This window comes from Poeciliopsis prolifica, unplaced genomic scaffold (assembly GCF_027474105.1).
Source record: "Poeciliopsis prolifica strain line A6 unplaced genomic scaffold, Auburn_PproV2 SCAFFOLD202, whole genome shotgun sequence".
Lineage (NCBI taxonomy): Eukaryota > Metazoa > Chordata > Actinopteri > Cyprinodontiformes > Poeciliidae > Poeciliopsis > Poeciliopsis prolifica.
Genome location: NW_026562577.1, coordinates 79,948 through 91,928, shown reverse-complemented (window position 1 = coordinate 91,928; position 11,981 = coordinate 79,948). Strand labels below are relative to the sequence as shown.

The window sequence follows — 11,981 nt, the reverse complement described above, 5'->3', positions numbered from 1 at the left end:
TAGAGATGATATTTGGATGTTCCAGCTGCAGATGGTTGATGAAGAACATAAAGAAGATGAAGGTCTCGTTTGTCGGCCGCCATGTTGGATTCCGCAGGCCGAGGTTCGGATCCGGGAGGCCGAACCTCGGCCGGATCTTTGCTTCCATAAAGACACAAAATTAAACTAATTTAGTCCGAAAATAAACAATATTTTAGTCACTAAATCGTCGTTTTGATTTTTAAAATGTGTAACTTTATTTAAAACATTTGGTGCTTCATTATTAAATTTATTTAGAAAATTATTTTTCTTCTCATAAATTCTAGAATAATTGAATTGAATATAAATTGAAGGATGTTAGTAAGTTTGCACTTTTCTACGTGAAGCTATTCGGCGGATTTGTTTGTACCTGGCAACCCGCGTCGTTACGCGCCCGCCGCGCGGTTCACCTGGAGCCGCCGCTCGGTTCACCTGGAGCGCCGCTCGGTTCACCTGGAGCCGCCGCTCGGTTCACCTGGAGCCGCCGCTCGGTTCACCTGGAGCCGCCGCTCGGTTCACCTGGAGCCGCCGCTCGGTTCACCTGGAGCCGCCGCTCGGTTCACTGGAGCCCCGGGTTCACCTGGAGCCGCCGCGGTTCACCTGGAGCCGCCGCTCGGTTCACCTGGAGCCGCCGCTCGGTTCACCTGGAGCCGCCGCTCGGTTCCTGGAGCGCCGCTCGGTTCACGTTCTGCTGATGAAACTGATCAATAACCGACAGCACGTCCTCCGGACGAAGGTCAATTAGTCCTGGTTATCATCAGTTATTCTTGCTGGATGAATTGCTGTGAATTCATGTCGCCTGCCGCGTTTCTTCATTTAGATTTTTTTCTCGTTTTAAACGAATTTTATTTCATTTTTACGAAGTTTCTTCTCGTTTAAAACTGGAGGCTAAATAATGAGTGAAGGTTTAGATTTCAATCATGCAGGTGTGTGTGTGTGTGTGTGTGTGTGTGTGTGTGTGTGTGTGTGTGAAGGAGTCACACTAACGCATCTCTCTCTCTTTGCGTCCTTTAATCGCAGGTTTCACATCACTGTATAAATAAGGTTCGCGGCTTCATTCCATCGTGCGCGCGCAGCTTCCGCTCGGTATTTACATCGTCAGCTCCACGCGCACTTGGCGGTGAAAAACTGCGGCTCTTTGAGAACGTTCTCGGGCTCCGACGCTAAAAGAGCCGAACAGAACCGGACGGTTCGGTGAGATCCGTCTCATCAGAGTCACGGAGTGAACAGAAAACATTTGGATCAACGAGTCAAAAACAAACAAAGTCAGAGGAGTCTGGTGGTTCCGGTTGGGTTCAGAACCCGTCCGAACCTAGGGCCGGGCCTGCTCCATCTGCTGGTGCTGACTCCTGATGGCGACGGCTGACGTGGACCGGGATCGGAACCACGATCTTGGGGTTCCGGCTCGGCTCCCCGGACTTGTTGTTGACGTTTCCGGCCTTGACCCTTTTCCACTTGGCGCGCCGGTTCTGGAACCAGATCTTCACCTGGGACCTCGCTCAGCTTGAGCGCATGCGCGATCTGGGAGCGCTCGGTGAGCGACAGGTACTTCTTGCAGTGGAACTCCTTCTCCAGCTCCAGCAGCTGCTCGCTGGTGAACGCGGTGCGCCGCCGCCGGTTCTTGCCGCTGCCCGCCCCGCCGCCGCCGCCCGCCGCGCGCACCGCCGCCGGACGCCGCGCCGTGCAGGTGCGGCGCGTCGTCCAGGCCTCCGCCGCCGTCCGCGTCTTCCTTGTGGCAGAGCGCCGTGAGGTTGTCGTCCGAGCTGTAGCCAGGTCGCTGTCCATGGAGAAACTCTCGTCCTTCCGGCCGCCGTCCTCCTCCTTGGGACTCGTCCTTGGACAGAACTCTGGCTGCGGGATGAACCAGAACCCGGAAATTAAATCTGTTCATATGAGCCGCAAGGAGAAAACGCATTTATGCTCCACAGAGAAACATTTAATCCCCATTTCAAACATTTCAAGATCCCCGTGAAGGTGAGGAAGAGGAGGAGGAGATGAAGGTGTCGGCATCATCATCATCAGGCCGCATCGGGACGCGCTGCGGGACGCGCTGCGGGACGGTCCGCTTTCACGCGTAATTACGCACCGATGTCTCCGCGGCCTTCTCTGTGTGTGTGTGTGTGTGTGTGTGTGTGTGTGTGTGTGTGTGTGTGTGTGTGTGTGTGTCAGAGGTTTTCTGCAGCACATTCCGGAATTTCTGGATGTTTTTTTTTTCTTGATTATTTAAAACTAATTGGATTAAACAAATAAATGAATATTAGATAAATAAATGAAATTTCATTAAATCAATGAATTTAATTGTTTTTCAGTTAATCCGTTTTAACTGCGGCCTGCGCAATATTAATATAATTATAATAACAATAATAACCTTCATATAAACGCCTTATTTATTTGCCTTTTTTTAATAAAGTGAATTCAAATGTTTTCGTCATAATTAATTTATTTTCAGTTTTAATATTTTTTCAATTAAAGTGAAACAAAATGATGTCATTAAATTCAACTATTCTAATGTCGAAACCAGCAGATGAAACTATTCTCAGTGTTTGACCCACGCGTGGACCAACCTGTGGAAGTCTGCAGCGGCGCGTCCGCGTCGTGGAAGGCCGGCAGCGCGGACTCTTTCCCGGGCAGGAAGCTCTTCCCGTCCTCCGCCTCCAGCCGCAGCGCCTGCGAGCCGAACTTCCTGGCGGCCTCCTGGTGCTGCTGGGACGGGGAGAATCCGCCGGGCAGCGAGGCCATGAGGGTGGAGGTGAGCGCCATGCCCTGCGCCAAACCCTGCGTCAAACCTGCGCCAGGCTGGAGCAGAAGCCGCTCTGCAGCCCGGGAATCTGCGGGTGGTGTCCGCCGGGCAGCGCCTGCTGCAGGGCCGGCGGCGGCGGCGGCGGCGGCTGCAGCACCACGGAGCGGTTAGGGCATGAACATCGGGTACCCGGTGTAGACGAAGTGTCCCGGGCTGGGCTGCGGGGGCCCGCCGATCAGGGAGTCGATGCTGAAGGCGGTGGTGCTTCCGAGTGGCCGCTGCATCACCATGAAGGACGGACCGAACGCCGCGCTCATAAGACCGGCCGCTGGAGCCGAGGGAGGCCGGGGGAGAGCCGCGCAGGGCGGCGGGCCGGAGGGCGGCGGAGGCTCGGAGCCCCGCCGGAAGTCACCGGGAGATGAGGGCGGCGGCGACCCGCTCACAGACCAGCATTCCTCCCTCAACCCGCAGGAGATGCGCCGCTTCCAGGAAGAAAAGCACAAACTGGGAGGACGAGATGACCCGAGGTTCTGGACCGAGTTCTGGACTGCGCTCCTCTCTGACCCGCTTCGGCAGCCGGAGTGAATCCTGTGTGTTTCCTGCCGCTGCGCCTCCGCAACTGTTTAGGATTTAAATTGCGCTCCCCTCTGGTTAATTGCGCTGCCTTTAGCGCCAGGACGCCGCCTCCCTGCGCCTCTGATTGGCGGATGTCGGGTGACGAGCCGGAGCTCGTGCACGATCCGGATCCACTCAGCGTGGGGCTGAAAGAGACACTTTCACTTCATCGGAAAATGTTTCCAGTTCTGGTTCCGATGGAGGAACTGGAGTATGGAGGGAGATTAGGCCAAAACTAGAGAAATTCAGTTTTTTTCCTCCACATTTCTTTCATGTTGTCTGAGACTTTAGAGACTTTAAACCGACACAAAAACTGTAGTTTTATTTCTCTGACCTGATCATCATGCTGTCCATGTGATCAATAATCAATCAAATCAAAGTTTATTTCACTGATAAACATTTCTCTGGACCCGTTAGAAACCAACCAGCAGATGAGCGGGCGTGGTCGGGTCGCTCTCCGTTGAGGTTGATTCTAAAGTTGAGCGTTAGAAACAGATGATTTGTTGCTGCAGCAGGACGATCCGGATCGGAATCTGTTTCAGATCCACCATGAATCCAACTGAAATCTGTTTCCACTTTCATGACTTTGAATTGATTGAGTGACGTTTTGGGATTCCGTATTTGAAAACCTCCTCATGAGAAAGCAGGTGAGACGTTTGGGAAAGTTTTCTATGAGTTTGATTTTTAAAGCTGTGAAACAGAAAATCTGATTTTTATTTGGACGCATAAACATGTTCCACAATCCATGAACAAACTAATGCTGGTAAATATCTCTGCGTTGAAATGCAGCAGCAGACACTGCTGAGACTGACTGGAATAAAAACAACCTTCATTTGATCCCTTTTACTTTCACTGCTTTTCTTTCTGATAAAATCTGATTTAGTGGAAATCATTTAGAAACATTTGCAGTAAATTTTGCAATGTTTGCGTTTAATGTGACTTTTTATTAGCTATGAACTGAATCAGCCAGACTGAGGCATCTGAAGACACGCTGCCCCCTGCAGGTGGAGGCTGCATCACTTCAACACTTTGAAAACCTTTGATGTAATTTAGCAGCAAATGGATCAAAACATCTTTGATCAAATGATATTTAAATAAGAACCCAGACGTTTGTATTTATCTCTCTGGAGATTGATTCTGAAATAGGACTTCCTCTAATACCTGATCAATATAATCAATCCTGGAATATTGATACTTTACTTATTGTAGCTCATTTCTACCATTAATGAGAAGAAGCTAAAGTGCAAGACGCCTCGTCGTCTCCAGCTTTGTGTTTGCAGATGGAATCGGGTCGGACCGGCCGCGAACTCTGCCGATTATCCGTCCTTCCGTCTCACACCGCGGCGCCCCGTTTCCGTGGCGCCCGCGGCCGCGGCGCCCCGTTTCCGCGGCGCTGTACCTCCCAGTGTTTGCTCCTGCGTGCTGACGGACGGAGGAACGACCGCCTCATCAATTCAGCTGCAGCTCATCAATGCCAGCGGCGTCAAAACGCATCAGAGGGGACACGTGACCTCTGACCCCGAGCAGCGAGTCAAGGACACGCCTGAGCGGCCCGCCCCCCCGGGGTCATTACGGAGCCTGATCAGTGCAGACATTAAATAGCAGTATTTTTCAATTAGCGCCGACAAATTCAATCAAAATTCCATAGATTAGGATGAAACGAGGCGCGGGTCATTTACAAGGCCTTTAATTGCACCGCCATTAGACAAATAGTGCGGCTCCTCCGTCTCATTATCAATCATGGCCAGGCATCAATAGTAAAAGGTTGGAGGCAGCGGCTGTGCGGGCCGCCGTGCACCAGGCGCCGCGCACGCCGCCGCGCTGCCACCAGCAGCTAATAAATACCCTCTTTTGTACTTATAAATTATCCAGTTTAATTAACAACATGGATTATGATTGGACTGTGATTTAATTAAACCTTTCCTGCATGCGGGGCGAGCGGCGCCGCCATCCATTATGGGCTGATGATGGTGCTGATGATGAAGGCTCCGACAGGAGCTGCTTACCTGGAGATCAGCCATGATGGGGATGATTCTGGTTCAGCTGCTGAGGAAATCCAGATTTTAATCTGGAGTTGAACATTTATCACTTTTATGTTTCTGAGTTTAGTTTCAAGAAAAAAGCAGCAGATTTAAAATGTAACAAGTTAATTTGGATTTCATTAGAATATAATCAGTTTTTAGGGTGGAACCTTTGTGTTGACACGTTTCTAGTCGGACCGTCAGTCTGATGCACAGCTACCTTCGTTTCTGATTTGACAACGGAAACAATCTGATGATTCAAGTTGAGCTAAAAGCCGTTAGCATGTCAGAGAGGCTATGCTAGCCTAAAATAGGACCTAACATGTAGCAGCTAACGCTAACGTTGCATAACACCTGGCTTCCGTCTCGCGTCTTTAATAAGATATTAAAAACTTTAAAACTGACAATAATTTTCTGCAAAAACTTTGGCAAGAAAAAAAACCTGTTTTGGACTGAAACTGTTTCTGATTTTGGTTTTATGGTTTTTAAGTCAAATTCTTCAGCTTCAGCATTTAACTTAATTAAATCTTACTCCCAAAGCTTCTCAGAACCAGAACTGGGCCGATCGGGTCTGCATGAGCTAACCGCGCTAACTAGCGCTTCGTCTGTTAGCTTAACTAAAACCATTGAATCCTGCTGAGTTTTTCTGTTTGTGTAAACATGAAGTAGAATAAAACTCAGATTTCATCAACATCCAGAAACTTGTTTAAATCAATCTGATGATGAAGTTATGAGGTTCTCATCATTATTGATAAATTATCGCTGTAAAGAAGCTCCTATTCGCTGATCTGTATGATAGTTTTGTTTCATTTCAGGTGAATTAATATATTTTCTTCTGAACTAAACAACTGATTTGTTTGTTTAGTTAATCCTAACCCTAACCCAAAATGAGATTTGGTGTTTTTCAGTGATCTGAGTTATGGCCTGAATCAGAGAGAATAATCCAGATTATCTGAACCGACTGGAACCACTGGATGGATCTGGGACTTTCTGATCAACCAGCAGTTTTTTTTTACATAAATGTTTTAAATTCTGTGTATTTTAAATCAAAAGGCCTCTGAAAATCATTGTACAGTGGACATTTTTATGGGAACAGCAGGTTATCATCTGCAAACAGAAGGAAGCGATTCCTGACCTGTTCAGGTTCAGCCTGCAGGGGGCAGCACTGAGGCGGTTTCAGCCAAATGAAACAAATTATGCATCGTTAAGTTTTTTCATGTTCTGGTTGTTTCAGTGATGGAAAGAGTCCGGCCGGCGGCGGAGCAGGACTTCCTGTTCGGCCCGGCGTCCTGACGTCGGCCCAGCAGCAGCTCGACGCCTCGTTAGCAGAACCGAGGCGCCGGTCGGAACCGAGCAGCGACCGGGTCAGAGTTCGTTTGTGAAGCAGAAAAACCCGGAAACGCTTCAGCAGTGAGGCCACGTTCCCACGGCGACGCATGACATCATCGGAGAACATTTCCAGCCTCAACTGGTTCATGTTGTGACTGATGAGACATTTCTGAGGCTTCAGGTGTTTGGACGTCACTGTCAACGTTTCCTGGTCTTTGGGACCATTCGTCTCGTCAAAGAACCGGATCTGCTGTTTACCCCCTTCAGGCGTGACCTCTGACCTCGGCCTGCAGCAGCAGTGAGAACAGACGGTTTCTGCTGCGTTCACAGATGAGGAAGATGAGGAAGATGAGGCGCTAATTAGATCAGGCCGTTTTTACCTCACAGTCTCCAGAATTGAATCATTGCAGCTTCAGTCTGGATGAGACGAGAAGGCGGCTGAATTTGGCTTTCCTCTGAGTGACCCGCTGACAGCATGAGGCCCGTCTGACCCGACGCGCTTCCATCCGACACCAGCGGCATGAATGGCGGCCTTGTCTGCTCGACGCGTTCTCACAGGAAACGCTGCGCCGCCGTAACGTCGTTAGCACCTGGAGGGGGCTGTCCGCCGCCTCGCTCTCACACCACGCCGAGCAGACCAGGCTGACGGGACTTCACCGTCTTCACTGCAGATTCCAGGAGATTCCAGGAGATTCAAGGGGATTCCAGGAGATTCAAGGGGATTCCAGGACATTCTCATTCATCTTCACAGCCACAGCTACTCTACTTTTTATCACATTATTCAATTATAAATGTCACCATATCCTGAAAAGAAACATCTAGCTCCAACTTAAATATGCAGTTAGCATGCTAAGCTTTTCATTTGAAGCTGAAACTTTAGCTAGCAAACTGTTTATTTTTATCTCCAAACCTAATATCAAGTAACAAATGTCCTTCATTAATATTTAGCAGCAAACTAATAATTTGTCTCCAAACCAGATATTTACTTCTGAACTAAATAAAATTGAATTTATAAATGAAATGTTAGTTAATTAATGAAATAAGAGGAAATGGACTATCAAAATAAAAGTTGGGTTCGATCCGACTACTAAATCTGAATTGTTGACCTGAAGTGATCATATTTATCTTGCCTAAATATCCAGTTTCAAACTAAATTTAAGTTTTAAACTATGTATGTCATGTGTAATATTTTTAGTTAGTATTTAGTTTGTTAAATAGTTTGAACTGTAGCTTTAATAAATAACTAAACTGAACCTCCATTTTGTCCCTGACAATCTAAAAATATGAATGTAATAGCAAACAGATGAATTACTTTCTTTAGTTGTATTTAGTAAAGGTTATTTTTTATGGAGCAGCGGTTGTCAGTAGGTTGGTCGGTGGTCGGTCGTTGTAAACTAACCATTTGTCCTGCTAGCACTAGGCTAGCCTATTAGCGTCGGTTGTATTTACCCAGAATGCTCTGCGCTGTAGTCCACTTCCAGCTTTTGGAGCAAAGGGAGTTGGATTAATGTTTTTCTCATGTCGTTCTTTATGTATTTTCCAGCTTCTATTCTCTTGGATTTCTTCTGATGATAATTGATCAGTGACATCATCACTCTGGGCTCATTAAAGGCGCCATGTTTCGATTCTCTGTCAGTTAATTTAAGGTGAATCATGTTGAGTCAACATGTTTCCAGTAGGAGTGGAGGATGCATGACGTTTCATTCTGGTTCTGATCCAGACTCCTACGGGCTTCCGCCGTCAGACGTTCTGCTGCGGCTCCGCGACCCGCTAATGGAGCCAACATGGCGGAACATCGCCGCAGCTTCTCTGCTCAACGGCTCATCAGCTGATGAGCGCGGCGGCAGGGGTCAAAGGTCAGCGCTAAGGCATCTGGGGCGCTGTGACGGGGCGTGGCCAGGTGTCATCTGGATTTGATGTGTGATGTGAAGCCGCACACGTCAAGGTCAGAGGTCAAGGTGGATGAAGAGGCAGAATCATCCTCATCAGGTCAGGAGTGCATGAGTGTGTGTGTGTGTGTGTATGTCTCTGTGTGTGTGTCTGTGTGTGTGTGTGTCTCTGTGTGTGTTGTGTGTGGTGTGTGTCTCTGTGTGTGTGTGGTGTGTGTCTCTGTGTGTGTGTGTGGGTGTGTGTGTGGTGTGTATGGTGTGTGTCTCTGTGTGTGTGTGTCTCTGTGTGTGTGTATGGTGTGTGTGTGTGTCTCTCTGTGTGTGTCTCTGTGTGGTGTGTGTGTGTGGTGTGTGTGTGTGTCTCTCTCTGTGTGTGTGTCTGTGTCTGTGTGTGTGTGTGTGTGTGTCGGAGCTGGAGGAAAACACGGTGGTGGTGGAGTGATGACCAGAGATAAACACCGTTAGATAATTGTTCTTTTATTATTATTATTATCTGAACCATTTTATCATCTGTAATTTTATGGGATGATTTTTATTTACTTCTCAGTTATGAACCATAAAAAACTCATTAAATGACAGCATTTTATTTTCTGTTTTCTACGGAAGAGTATTGGTGCCAAAATGAGATGTGTGATGTCAGACTTTCCTCGTTTTCTTCTTTATATTATTTAATGTTTTTAGATGTGTTGACGGTTTTAATTTAGAAAGTTTACCACAAACAGTTGGTAATGTGTAGTTCAAACAGACAAAGTCATGACTCTGCCACCACCGTGCTTCCCAGCCGCTAGCTCAGTTAGCTCAGTTAGCAGAGCGGTGCTGGTCGTTTTTTGAGGTCGTTCTTGTTTTCCTGTCAGAATCTCCCAGCTTCCAGCCTGATGCTCAGCGATTTCCCGGCTGAAAGCAGCGGAGCGTGTTTTCACCACAACGAGCCTTCAGGCGGCGGCGGCGGAACACAGACGCCGCCAGAGTCTGAACCAATTACAGGACAATTAGCCAGCTGGCTGTTATGAAACACAGCAATTAATGTTTCGTTAATAAGTCAGATTCACAGCGATTCCACATCGTCGGCTAATCGCCGGGTAATTACTGCCGCCGCTGCGTCTCGGCGCCGGCGACGGATTGATCCGACAAATCTGGGCCTCAAACTGCTGGGCATCAACATCTGGAGCTGACGGCGCCACCATCAGGCCGGATGACTGAACGCTGCTGTCGCCAGCAGGTACTGTAAAACTTTTCCTCTCAGCATTAAATTCAGATGAATTAATTCTCCTGCAGGGAAATGAACTGATTTAAACTGATTATGATGAAGAAATGAACAAACTGCTGCTGGGCTACAATAAGACACACAGCAAATAAAATATACAGCAAATAAAATATTAAACCTAGATGAATGGAGGAACTGAATATTTCAAAAGAAAATCTAAAAATGTTTCTTTTCTCAATTAAGTCTTGTAAAATGTAACACCTAATGCAACATAATAAATACTCCATAAGAAAAATCTAAAAGAAAATGTATAAAATATAAAAAACTGTATTTAATCTGGAGATATTGATCAAATTGGGTAAATTTGGCTCAATAAATCTGTTACAGAAGGAAATCTAAAATGCAGATGAGCAGCCAGAAGATCAAACCCGATCCTGGTCTAGTCAAAACCTTCTGGACCCAAATCCTCCAAACTCTTCAGCCTGATCCACATCATGGGTCTTAAAGGGCCGGTAGCACCAGAACATATTGATAAGACCGGCCCATTACCTAACAACCCCACCATGCAGAAACCTCTTGCTGCTTTATGGCTGCTGTACAGGAGGCTCCACTTTGCTTTCAAAGGAGTTTGGCCTGATTCTTTGTAAATGTTGCATTCAAAGTGACGGCGCTCCTAAAACGGGTCAGAACTTAAATCCGATGGTCTCAGGTTTACTGACAAAATGTGACAAAGGTTTTGTTTAGGCCACGGTCCGGTCCGGTTTCAGGATAGCAGAACGGTGAGCGGCATTACAGGAAGTAGACGTTTCCACGCGGCTACAGCGGCGTTCAGTGATGTCGGCGTCGCAGCGTCTCGGCTCCGTTTGAGCAAAAAGGGGAATTATCCACAGAACCGAACAGGAACCCGGGTCATCATCTGGAGCCGCCGGGCCCACTGGGACACCAATGGAGCCAACGCAGCGTGGCGCCGTCTTGATGCTGGCGGCCATCTTTGCTCGGTCTCAGGAAGCGGTGTTCACACCGTGGATAATCGGATTAAGGAGGCGCCGTTTGTTCCGCTCCATGAGCCCAGCTGGACCGAGACGTGGGAGACAGACAGAACCTCAGAGGTACTGGGTGCACTGGTTCTACTGGTTTCTACTGGTTCTAATGGTTCTACTGGTTCTAGTGGTTCTAATGGTTCTAACGGTTCTAATGGTTCTACTGGTTCTACTGGTTCTAATGTTCTACTGGTTCTAGTGGTTTCTACTGGTTCTACTGGTTCTACAGGTTCTAATGGTTCTACTGGTTCTACAGGTTCTACTGGTTCTACTGGTTCTAATGGTTCTAATGGTTCTATACTGGTTCTAATGGTTCTAATGGTTCTAATGGTTCTAATGGTTCTACTGGTTCTAATGGTTCTACAGGTTCTAATGGTTCTACTGGTTCTACAGGTTCTACTGGTTCTATGGTTCTAATGGTTCTAATGGTTCTACTGGTTCTAATGGTTCTAATGGTTCTACTGGTTCTAATGGTTCTAATGGTTCTACTGGTTCTAATGGTTCTAATGGTTCTACAGGTTCTACTGGTTCTGCTGGTTCTAGTGGTATAATGGTTCTAGTGGTTCTAATGGTTCTACTGGTTCTAATGGTTCTACTGGTTCTAATGGTTCTACTGGTTCTAATGGTTCTACTGGTTCTACTGGTTCTAATGGTTCTAATGGTTCTAATGGTTCTAATGGTTCTACTGGTTCTATTGGTTCTACTGGTTCTAATGGTTCTACTGGTTCTACTGGTTCTACTGGTTCTACTGGTTCTAATGGTTCTAATGGTTCTACTGGTTCTAATGGTTCTAATGGTTTCTACAGGTTCTACTGGTTCTACTGGTTCTAATGGTTCTACTGGTTCTACTGGTTCTAATGGTTCTAATGGTTCTACAGGTTCTACTGGTTCTACTGGTTCTAATGGTTCTAATGGTTCTACTGGTTCTAATGGTTCTAATGGTTCTAATGGTTCTACTGGTTCTAATGGTTCTACTGGTTCTACTGGTTCTAATGGTTCTACTGGTTCTACTGGTTTCTGGTTCTAGTGTTCTAATGGTTCTAATGGTTCTACTGGTTCTAATGGTTCTAGTGGTTCTAGTGGTTCTACTGGTTCTACTGGTTCTAGTGGTTCTACTGGTTCTAC

The 11,981-nt window shown here is 47.1% G+C and overlaps 1 long non-coding RNA gene and 1 pseudogene across 1 annotated transcript; one reads left to right on the top strand and one right to left on the bottom strand.

Annotated features, from left to right (window-relative positions):
* Nucleotides 1-1,154: 1,154 nt before the first annotated feature.
* LOC129356866 (homeobox protein GBX-2-like) lies at nucleotides 1,155-3,284 on the bottom strand (annotated as a pseudogene).
* Nucleotides 3,285-8,264: 4,980 nt separating this feature from the next.
* Nucleotides 8,265-9,821, top strand: LOC129356867 (uncharacterized). The gene is made up of 3 exons (XR_008605464.1): nucleotides 8,265-8,354; nucleotides 8,444-8,712; nucleotides 9,467-9,821. It is a non-coding gene; the product is annotated as an uncharacterized LOC129356867 (long non-coding RNA).
* Nucleotides 9,822-11,981: the final 2,160 nt, after the last annotated feature.